Below are 12740 nucleotides of genomic sequence, written 5' to 3'. Positions count from 1 at the left end.
CCGGTGTTGCAGCGAGCGAGTGGGCGGACGGAAGGAGCCGGCGCTATGGGGGCGCTGAAGGCGGCCCGGGCGGCGTGCAGGGCAGTGCTGCTCCCCACCATCATCACCATGATGATCCAGAAGGGCATGCTGGTGGACGAGCTGCGGGGCCACACGTACGGAGCCCGCAGCCGGTCCCAAAGTGGCTGAAGGGTCCAGCCATGGGCAGCTCTTGAAGGAGGGTGTGTTAGGGTTAGGGTTAGGCATTTTCCTGTCAGTGGAAGATTCCTTAGCCTACCCCTAGCCTAGCACTACCCCAGACCCACTATGGCCGTGACCCCCACTCTGCACACTGGCAGTCAATGGGGTTCAGTAAACGGGGGAACCCACAGGAACTGCCCTCACCCATTAATTAGGCTGGTTCAGGAGCCGGACCTCTGCGGCAGTCTCATTCAAAATACCCACTCACAACTATATTCATTATATTATTTTGATATAATATAATTATACATAATTATCTAAGATTACAATCATATTCACAAGTCATATATATATGGTATAATAATATATGGTTTAAATAGACCGCAGCACATAATTAGGTTCCCCATGCTGTAATATGAGTATTGGACATAGATGGCGCTTACTTTTTCTATCTCATTTTATAATTAGTTTAATTAATTAATGTGCAACTTTTGGTACTGACGAGTTATGACTTCCTTCTCAATTATATTTTATCTAAATCTGTGCAAAATTTCATGTTGGATCGAGACATGGGTCACGAAAGGTAAATTCTGGACAGATTTTCGATGCTCGTCCACTGCCTACAGGTTTTACAAAACATTTCTTCTGAAGTCAAGACTAACATAGAATAGAACATAGAACAGTACAGCATAAGAATTGTACCTGACCCACGATATGTGTGCAGATCATGATGCCAAGATCAATCCTTGTCTGCCTGCATATAATCTATATCCCTCCATTCCCAGCACATCCATGTACCTATCCAAAGTCTTATAAATGCCACTATCTGTTCTTTCTTCACCACCATCATATGGTGAGAAGGCAGGAACGGGGTACTGATTGTTGATGATCAGCCATGATCACATTAAATGGCGGTGCTGGCTCGAGGGGCCGAAGGGCCTACTCCTGCACCTATTGTCTATTATCACCCCTGGCTGTGACTTCCACTGGTGTGTGGGGGCGGTGAGAATTTTGCCCTACACATCTCTATTTTATACTAAATGTCTTTGTCTTGTTTGTGTCTGTGTGTGTGTCAATCTGGTTAATTCCTATCCTCTTCCAAACGCTAGGCCACAGCCTTCCCATTTTCACACATCCTACTCCCATTTTTCCCGTGGTGACGATAAACATCTTCCCGTCGCATTTCCATCTCAATTTCCGAAGTTATTAATCCTTGAAACGTTTTAAATAGCCCGATTTCTTCAAACTCACCCATTTTGGGGAAAAAAATCGGAGCAACATCACAATGCACTCGCAAGGCAGGACGGGCCACTCCAGGAGGGAGGGGCACGCCAGTGCTCCAACGGCAGTTCACAAAGCAGGATGGGCCACTCCGGGTGGGAGGGACACTCCAGCACTCCAACTGTAGTTTCCAGATTAAATCCAAGTGATGTCACAATGTACTTGCAAGGCAGGACATGACACTCCGGGAGCGTGGGGCACTCCAGCGCTCCAACGCTAGTTCGCAAGGCAGGATGGGCCACTCCGGGCGAGAGGGGCACTCCAGCGCTCCAACGCTAGTTCGCAAGGCAGGATGGGCCACTCCGGGCGAGAGGGGCACTCCAGCGCTCCAATGGCAGTTTCTACATTTTAAAAAGCTTGCATTTTAAAAACAGCTTCGCCATTGGTCACTCTTCCAACTGCTCTTCCACAACGTTCTTCAAACCCTCTTCCAAGACAGTCGGATGAAGATCCAGATCAGAGCTGACCGCTTCATTCTGACTTCGCTGACTTCGCTGAATTCACTCTCTTTATCGACAAGCTTTTATATATTTTTAACATTGCGTGATTCTTTCAGTGACACTTGCATTTCTTTACTTATTTCATTTTTAACGTTGCGCGATTCTTTCAATAATACTTGCAATTTTTAAAATAATTTCCCCGCCCGTGGCCTCCCTCCCTCCCACAGCACCATACTCCCCCCTCACCTCCCTCCCTCAGCATGGTGCTCCCTCCTCGCCGCCCATCCCTCCCTCCCTCCCACAGCACCATACTCCCCCCTCACCTCCCATCCCTCCCTCCCTCCCACAGCACTATACTCCCCCCTCACCTCCCATCCCTCCCTCCCTCCCTCCCTCAGCATGGTGCTCCCTCCTCACCACCCATCCCTCCCTCCCTCCCACAGCGCGGTGCTCCCTCCTCACCGCCCCCCCTTCCCTCCCACACACTTCCCATCGCGGACCAAATATGACTTGAAAGTAATATGGCTAACTCTCAACACCATCAGGAATCAGCCTGGTACAGAGAAGGTTCACCAGACTGATTCCTGGGATGTCAGGACTTTCATATGAAGAAAGACTGGATAGACACGGCTTGTACTCGCTAGAATTTAGAAGATTGAGGGGGGATCTTATAGAAACTTACAAAATTCTTAAGGGGTTGGACAGGCTAGATGCAGGAAGATTGTTCCCGATGTTGGGGAAGTCCAGGACAAGGGGTCACAGTTTAAGGATAAGGGGGAAATCCTTTAGGACCGAGATGAGAAAAACATTTTTCACACAGAGTGGTGAATCTCTGGAACTCTCTGCCACAGAAGGTAGTTGAGGCCAGTTCATTGGCTATATTTAAGAGTGAGTTAGATGTGGCCCTTGTGGCTAAAGGGATCAGGGGTTATGGAGAGAAGGCAGGTACAGGATACTGAGTTGGATGATCAGCCATGATCATATTGAATGGCGGTGCAGGCTCGAAGGGCCGAATGGCCTACTCCTGCACCTATTTTCTATGTTTCTATGTTTCTACCATGGTAAAGGAATGCAATCCCACTTACAGACCAGCTTCTAAAGTTGTTCAAGGTCATTCTCCAACTTCACATTCCTGACAACAGCTCAGAAACCATAGAGACTTCAATGCACATAGTTCTGAAACTATAGTTCTGAACCCCCCCCACGCCACACACACACACACACACACCCCTGCCCCCACACCACCCCGCGTTGCGTTGGGGGAACGGGTGAGTGCTGGAATATTGCGTCTGCACTTGGTGTAGTCTACTTTAAACATGACTCGTCTCACCTTAAAGCTATGTCCTCTGGTATTTGATGTTTCCATTCTGCGGAAAAATGTTTTGACGGTCTACACGCTATCTATGCCTCTTATTAGGCAGAGTTAGTGTAGACAAGTTAACCATCAGTGAACCTGGTCCTATTATAACATATCAGATTAGAAAATATTGTTTTGTCCATACACACGTGACTTTATAACTTCTTGTTACAGATTAGTTGTCAATTGGGAGATTGTGAAATAACTTCCCTCTGACTTTCAAAGTACCTGACTGTTATGATCAATTATAAATACCCAATTATTGACTGACGTGATGCAGCATGCCATCAACATTTTTCATCTATGGTAAAATAAATCTCTTTCAAATGGTCAGGATGGCAGTAAATGTGATCAATTTTATTAATTTGATTGATATTAGAATGAACTATTAAATGGTATAGCATGGATCATATCCAAAAGTTGGATGCAAGTATTGTCAATTAGTTAAAATAATTAACATTAAAGTTTAAGAAAGTTATAATTCTGTTAAGTGGATGAAATTTGTACCTCAATCTTGCTGAGATTTGGTGGTGGTTCCGATAAAGACTGCCTGTGCTTTGGCGTTTGAAAGGTTATGAATTGAGGATCTCCATGGATGTACATTGAAGTGCAGAATTCTCTAACTTAATTAATAATTAGATGGATTCCAATTAGTTACACTACTATGATGCTGTGGAACCTAATCTTGTTTGGATGCCCCAGGTATAGTCTGGGATTGTACACCAAGCCTTCATTCTGAGATCCCTTGGTTTCAATGGAAAGTCTTTCACTGTAAATTAATAGTTTGTAATCACTTGCTCCTGATTTACTGTTCTTCATTTTTTCTAAGTATGTATTTAATAACTTAATTTTAACATTTGTATTTTTTAATTAAAACAGAAATAATCAGACATTTTAAAAAGTGTTAAAATGCCTCACAGATTTTGCTGCTAGGAAACCTTCACTTCTAATGGTCCTGACCTTCTGAGGCTGCCTGTAGTAGTCAGGGTGGGGCTGTCTGGTGCTTTATCCACCATTGCCATTGGATTTAAAGATGTCCTATCTTTGGCTGGTCAAATGAGGCCTCAGCATGCAGCCCAGAAACATACAGAGGCAAGAGGATAACTCATGGTATTTTCGAGCAGTGGGCCTGATCTATCAAGCAAAATCTAACCAATTATAACCTGGGAATTGTGTCTGTTTATTTTGGCACTATGCAATTGAAAAGCTCTTTTCAAACAAACATGGCTTAAATAACGCCCACCTTTCTCTCAGTATGGAGAAATAACACTGAGCTGCTTCTTATAATTCAGCATGTTTGAATTCCTATCTTGCACATTGCCAGTGGAACTGACCCACAGCTCTGTCCCAGAGCTCACTGCTGAGCTAAGGGGCTGTGCATACTTGGTATTAGGGCCTTTCAGCTTTATGTCAACCATAGCTGACAAACAAAGCTGTCCTATTCATTTAAGTGGAGTCACCAAACTAAAGTTAGATTAGTGTTTAGGAAAGAACTGCAGATTCTGGAAAATCGAAGGTAGACAAAAGTGCTGGAGAAACTCAGCGGGTGCGGCAGCATCTATGGAGCCGCACCCGCTGAGTTTCTCCAGCACTTTTGTCTACCTAAGTTTAGATTAACTTTATTTGACAGTACACTTGTGCTTTCGCTAATTCACATGAGATAAATGAGTTTATTTTTTTAAATATTAATTAAATCTATTTCAACTGCTTTTAAATGTCCATTATTAGAGAATTTTAAGAAAAATTTGAAATAGATTGAAGTAAACATTGGGGACCATTGACATTCACAAACAGTTGCAATGACCACAGGGGGGGTTCTGGGGTTGTGCCTTGGGATCTGCTGCCTGACACCTAGTTGCTGCCTTTGGAGCTCTGCCTTCTGAGTTGGCTCTGACGGCGAGACCTTGAAGTTGTTGGGATCTGCGCAGTGCTGGAGATTAGTGTGGTTGCTGAATGATGCAGGATAAGGGCATAATGGAAGCATTGCTGCACCGAGGATGATGGAAGCTGGGAAGAATAATACCAGATGCATTTAGTGTAACTCTAGAATCTTGACTAAGTTCTTTTTGGCATGAGTCATGCAATTGTCAGATTGCATCTTTCAATAGTCACTGAAGGATTTGTTCACCTCTGACTTGCGTGCAAGTAAAGGCCTGATCTTTGACCATTTTGTTTTAGATGGTTCATTAATATACCAATGAGCTATTTTGTTGGTGAGGATTGATGGTTTTGACACCAACTACTGCTGCACAGCCATTGAGGTGAAAGTCCCAGTCGTCTTGTGTGGAGTTTGAGACCTACTGAGTAACTGGTGGCACATTGGTCAGCATGTTCCATTGCTGGACTCTTCAGGGAGTCCAATCATCCATCATATGTTATTGGCCCAGGGTAATGCTGGTGTACCCAGTGTAGCGGCAGATTTTTCAGATCTTTCAGAAAATTAACTCCCTAGCCACTAATTGGTTGAGAGGGGATAAGGGGAATATCTTCGGTACGCATGCAAGCTGCCTCGGAGACTTACAGAGCTTCTACTTTCATAAAGCTTCAGCACACAGTCTTTTAATGAATATTTTCTTTATTGTAGATATAAAACAGTAAGATACATCCAAGGTTTTCCGACTTGTTCCAGCTATCTTCTTCGAACTCCAGCGCATTGCTTCAGATACTAGAAAACTCTTCGTGTCTTCTTCTTCACATGAGGCTTGACATGCTTGACATGCTTGACATGCTTGACATGCTTGACATGGTCGAAGGATAAACCTTCTCCCTCTCCTGTCCAAAACGAATTCCCAACTAAACTAACACGCAAGGAGTTAAGCTGCATAAACACGCCCCTAGACACGTCATAAAATCCCACCCACATTATAACGGGCTGGCTAAAATTTAAAGGAACATGCCATCCACAATGACATGCAAAATAGGCCAAATGGCCACTACACCCAGTTCCCAATCCATTCCAATATAATCCAGCCCAGGGCAAATTTTTAAACCTCGCAGCAATTAGATACGTATATTGTATAAAGCACAAACTGTTGGAGGAACTCTGTGAATTGGGCAGCTTCTCTGGACATGGATAGCAACATTTTGGATCTGGACCCTTCTGATGCTGCCTGATCTGCTGAGATTCTCCAGAACTTTGTGTTCTACACAAGATTCCAACATCTGTAGTTATTTGTATCTGTAACTCTCTGAGTATTGATGATTTGTTTGATTTTTCTTTTTACTTTTGCTAAATGGTCCATTTTATTTTTGTCATTCAAAGTCGGTTTCTTTTTGTGTACTCTGCAGATTAATTCTATAAAACATTGGTATTGGTCATGTCAGTCATTTTATTGCAGTTCGCGGTTCATCAGTATATTATAGTTGTAATCAGAATAAATTTTCCTATGAACCAATGTTTGTTTATTGAGTTTTGAGCACTAAGTTGGCAAAATATATTTGCAACATTGGGCATAATAACATTGCTTGCCTTTTTATTCTTTGATACTTAAAAGCTGCAGTTAACACTAGCTTTGAAATGGATATCTTTGTTTATTGCAGTAGAATAGCCAAAGATGCACACGTAAAATTTTGGTTAGGGTGAGTGCTAGTGAACAGCTGAAATATGGCTGATAGGATGTGAGACAGACATTAAACAAACCTCACTGGGCCAATTAATTAGCTCGACTTTTCAAACTCTGCTGCATTGTGAATACAAATCTGCAAGCCATATTAATGTTCTCTGTATTTTATATTTATCCTCAGCCAATTAATGAACCACTGCTTTCTGCTTTCTTCTTGCAATGTTTTGTTTTGTTCTTGCACTCTTTAAGGATGATTATCTGCATCTGGTTTAAAGTGGCATGAACAAAGGATTAAAACTGTTATTCTAAACCATCTTGTTAATTTAATGCAAATGTAGGATGAGAACACTTCTTTTGATTGTTTCTTTTAATAAATTAGGAAGAGCTTGGATATGCACACAACCTCTGCCACCTCAATGTGTCAATCAGAATGGTTACAAGCTTGGGGATCTCCAATAGTAAAACATCAAGGTTTCCCCACTGGAAATGGGAGTCATTTCACCAGATTCTTTGGACTTAACTTAATTGATAGAATTGAACCTAGTGCAATTCGGAGGAATTAAAAAAATAATATGGCTAACTATATCAAAACAAGTGACATTGAGCATTTTAGCTGTGGTAAAAACTGAAACAAAATGGGAGAAATACAAACATGGTGTTGATTATTTATATTGAAGTTCAAATGATTTATGCTTCAGCTTTAACATAGTTGATGGTTGTCATCCCACTTAAAGTATCGTTCAAAGATCTCAGCAGATGATCACATCCCCAACTCTACTTCCGGGTCTATGAACGATGATATTTGGAAAAGGTCTGAGACTACTCATTTTATTCCGGGCATGGTGAAAGCCACTGAGTGACGAATGCTATTTCCAGAGAAGCTGGAAAACTGAGGTGACAATGAAATTTGAAATACCAGAAGAATAATACGCGTTGGACACTAGATATATGTGTTAACTTAATCATTTAGTTTAGTGCTTGGTATGAGATCTATAAAACATTGTTGGAAAATGAGGTGCTGTATATCAATCAGTTTGGACTTAATTTCTTATTTTCTACATGGATCTCCCTCCAGAATTCTTGACAACCTCATTCAGTCGGCACTATCAGCATTAGTGTGATAGTCCTTCCTGATCTCCGTGCACTCACAGACCTTCCCCTTCCCTCCTACATTGTCAATTGCTTTTAATTAATAAGGTTGACAAATATTCTAACAAAGAGCGTTAAATGATAAAAAATGATAGCTTTATTCTAGTTTTTTTAGTTTGGAGATACAATGCAGAAACAGGCCCTTCGGCCCTCCGAGTCCACACCGGCCAGTGATCCCCACACATTAACACTATCCTACACACACTAGGGACAATTCACACATACACCAAGCCAATTAGCCTACATACTTGTACGTCTTTGGAGTGTGGGAGGAAACCGTTGATCTCGGAGAAAACCCACTTGGTCACGGGGAGAACGTACAAACTACATACAGACAGCACCCGTAGTCGGGATCGAACCCGGGTCTCCGGCGTTGCAAGCGTTGTAGGCAGCAACTCTACTGTGGCCCCTTATGTAGAAATAAATTATTTCTTGTTCATAAGTGATAAGAGCAGAATGAGACCATCTGGCCCGTCAAGTCTATTCTGCCATTCAATCATGGCTGATCTATCTTCCCCTCTTAACCCCGTTCTCCTGCCTTCTCCCCATAACCCCTGGCACCTGAACTAATCTAGAATCTATCTATCTCTGCCTTAAAAATATCTATTGACGGCCTCCACAACCTTCTGTGGCAAAGAAATCCACAGATTCACCAAAGAGAATTCTACAGATTCACCACAGACTAAAATAATTCCTCCTCAACTCCTTCCTAAAGGAACGTCCTTTAATTCTGAGGCTATGACTTCTGGTCCTAGACTCTCCCACTAGTGGAAACATCCTCTCCAGACCTTTCACTATTCTGTAAGTTTCAATTAGGTCCCCCCCTCATCCGTCTAAACTCCAGCGAGCCTTCAAATGCTCAGATGAAGCGGTCTTCTGAAATGCTCATTCTTTTGTAGGAGGAATCCAGAACAAGAGAACATCATCCTAAAATAAGAGCAATACCATGAAGAAGGGAAATTAGAGAGCACATTTTCACACAAGGTAAACCAAGGTGACATTTAACCAAGATTGAAACATTCTTCCCCAAAAGCTTGACTAATTGACAATTCCAAGACACATTTATTAGGGAAGGCATTAAAGGACACCAATTACAGCAATTAGAAAAAAATACACTAGATTTAATTTAATGAAGGGCCAAGTGCCCAATGCTATTTGGCATTTTTCATGTTCATTCTTGACCATATTTTAGGATAAGTATTCCTACAATGTGAGACCTGTCGCCAAATCTGGCCTATTACTTTTCATTTAATGGCTTAACCTTCATTGGTTTATTGGAGAACATTGTTATAGAAAATCACTAAATCTATTGCAATGCAGATTAACTTCCACACAGCTCTTGTTAAGGTGCCATATTACAGGTGTAGCAAGATTGAAGCACATTGTCATAAAAGGAACATTGCTAGCATAGCACAAAGGAAGGGTAAGTAACAACAGATTCTGGTGAATTGTTTTATTTTGACGAGAGGAAGGAAAATGCTGCCATTCACTTTGGATTGGTGCATGGCCATTCCCTTTTTTTGATCTGCACAAAAGACCTGGACTCATGTGGGGGTGAGGCAACCATAATTTCCAAATTTGCAAATGACACCAAGCTTTGGCAGTGTCATTAATTGTGAAAAGGATAGTTAGAGTTTGCACCAACATTTAAACAATCATGATATATGAATGGGTGGATCCATGACAGAAAATGTAATGCAGAGAAGCATGAGGATGATGCACTTTGGTGAGAAAAATTGAGAGAGACAGTGAAGAATATTGTTGTAAAAGTGGTGCAGGTGCCAAGTAATTAGTAGCTGTAGCACCCAAATCATTTCAAATGGTAGAGTGGGGCAAGGAAACAGAAAATAAGACATACGCAGTTATGGATGTTATCAATGGAGGCAGAGGATGCTGAACCTTTGGAAAACACTGGCCTGGAATATTGTTTTCAGTTCTGGTCAATTATAAGGAAATGTTTGAAGGCATTAACTGGTCTGGAAAGGGTTACTGCAATGTTTCCAGAAGTGGAATACAATTATAAGGATAAATTAGAGGCTAGGACCATCTTTAGATAGGATAGGAAATTCAATATAAATGATGAGGGTCTAGAAAAAGATAGTGACAGGCCCTCATTTGAAGGGGTTAAGAACCAGAGTTACGTGTGCAAATTATAGCATGTCCTTGTAATATGTGCTTAGAACCTGGAATACAATGCTTGCCAATGTGGTGGAGAGAGGTTTCCAGTGTAGCCTTTGGGAGGAGAATGGATAAATATACAGCGAGAAAAGATGTACAGCAATGTGGAGAAAGGGCTGGGATTTTAACTATTGAGTTTCTTTGGTAGTGACCTGGTTCAGATGACCACCTGTGTTGTAATAATTTTATAATTTATTAGCAAAGATAATTTCAATGAAAGAATGGGTCGACTGATGAAAGGATGGGTTGACTGGGCTTGTATTCACTAGAATTTAGAAGGATGAGAGGTGATCTTATGGAAACATACAACATTCTTAAGGGATTGCACAGGCTAGATGCAGGAAAATTGTTCCCAATGTTAGGGGAACCAGAGGTCACAGTTTAAGAATAAGGGGTAGGCCATTTAAGCTGAGATGAGGAAAACTTTTTCACCCAGTTGTGAATCTGTGGAATTCTCTGCCATAGAAGGCAGTGGAGGCCAATTCACTGGATGTTTTCAAGAAAGTTAAATTTAGCTCTTAGGGCTAACAGAATCAAGGGATTATGGGAGAAAATCAGGAATGGGGTACTGATTTTGGATAATCAGCCACGATCATATTGAATGGCGGTTGGCTCGGGGCCAAATAGCCTACTCCTGCACGTATGTTCTATGTTTCTATAATACCTACACAAAAAAGGACACCAAGTACTGGAGTAACTCAATGGGCCAGGCAGCTTCTATGGAAAACATGGATAGGTGATGTTTCGGTTTCAGACCTTTCTTCAGGCTGGATCTACTTAATACCAATGCTATCTGACATGAACAAATCTATCCTAAACTGTTTTAAAGCTAACATTTCCCATTTAAAAGGCTCTGCACTTTATGCATGTTTTTCTAATTTCTGCCTTTACTTTCACCCCCATTACATGAATTGACTTGTTGAAATTCCTTGTGACTGTCCTATTTATCTTTTAGTTGTGGTCATACAGCACAGTAACATGAGAAGCAAGATTTTCATACAGTGTGGTGGGTATTTGGAACAAGCTGCCTTTTCTTGATCCCTCTACCCTGGGCAAAAGACTCACTATCTATTCCCCTCATGAATTAATACATCTAAAAGATCACCCTTCTGCACTCCAAGGAATAAAATCCTAACCTGCATGACCTCTCCCTATAGCTCAGGTCTTTGGATACTGGCAACATCTTCACAAATCTTCTCTGTACTCTTCCCAATTTAATGGTGTATTTCCTGTACTAGTGTGACTAACACTGAACACTGTAAAATCAGTTGCAGCATCACTAACAACTTGCACAACTGTAACATAGCATCCCACCATCTATACTCAATTGTAGACACAAGGGACTGTAGATGCTGGAATTTTTAATGTAGAATGCAAAGTATGGGCAGCAACTCGAGAGGACATGGTTAGTCTATAGACTCTGCATCCAGAGATGCCGCCCAGACCTGCTGAGTTACTCCAACACTCTGTGTCCTGTTCCCTGACTGATGAAGGCAAGCGTATCAAAGCCTTCATTCATGACCCCATCTACCTGCAATGCCACTTTCATGGTATTATCTGCTTTTACTGGTATCTGCTTATATGCCACTTTCATGGTATTATCTGCTTATAATACTCTTCTGATCCTGTCATTCACAGTGAAGTTCCTGCCCTGGTTTGACTTTCCAAAATACAACAACATGCACTTATCTGAAATAAACTCTGCTAGCTATCCTTGGCCCAGCTGATCAAAATCCTGCTGTAACCCTTGCCCAGCTGATCAAGACCCTGTGTAGTTCTTGATAACTATGTTCACTGCTTCAATACAATCTATTTTAGTGTTGTCTGCAAACTTACTAATTGTGCCTTGTGCATTCTAGCCCAAATGGTTGCTATAGATGATAAACAGCAATGTGCCAGGCACTGATCCCTAACGCTGCAATTAAAGGGGCTGCCCACTTGGGTGACCTATTGGCGAGTTTAGAAGAGTTTGAAAAAATGAGATGTTGAAGACCTCCTTTGACTATGTAGAACACCTCCTTCGACCTCCTTCGACTAGCTATGATTAACTTCGGGAAAATTGGACACTGAATAGTGGAGAGTGAAGATGACCTCCTTCGATCTCCTTTGACCTCCCTTCGACCTCCCTTCGATTATGATGAAGACTATCTATGACCACCTTTAACTACCTTCGACTACCCTCGATTACCTACGATTAACATGCCGGCCTACTACGACTTACTACGACTAAACCTACGAGTAAAAAAAGTATCGATTTTTTTTCCATGGCGACTTTTTTTTACTCGCGGGCATTTTTTAACATATTGAAAAAAACGCCGCGACCTAGCTGAGGCCTCCAGTACATGGAGACCACTCTCGAGCTTGAAGGAGAGTTACGAAGACCTTCTACGACCTCGTGTCGACCATGCTGCGAGTATGAGTCGAGCGCAAACTCGCCAGAACTCACGGATAATGTCGTCCAAGTGGGACAGGCCCTTAACAAGTCTCCAGGCCCAAAAAACGAATTTTCATCATCACCCTCTGCATTGTTAACTAGTTAGGTAGCTCTCCCTGGATTCCTTATGATCTAGCATGCAGCCTATCATGTGGAAC

Source organism: Amblyraja radiata, chromosome 7 (assembly GCF_010909765.2).
Source record: "Amblyraja radiata isolate CabotCenter1 chromosome 7, sAmbRad1.1.pri, whole genome shotgun sequence".
NCBI classification, from domain to species: Eukaryota; Metazoa; Chordata; class Chondrichthyes; order Rajiformes; family Rajidae; genus Amblyraja; species Amblyraja radiata.
The sequence above is the reverse complement of the archived record's forward strand: the minus strand, read 5'-3'. Positions refer to the sequence as shown.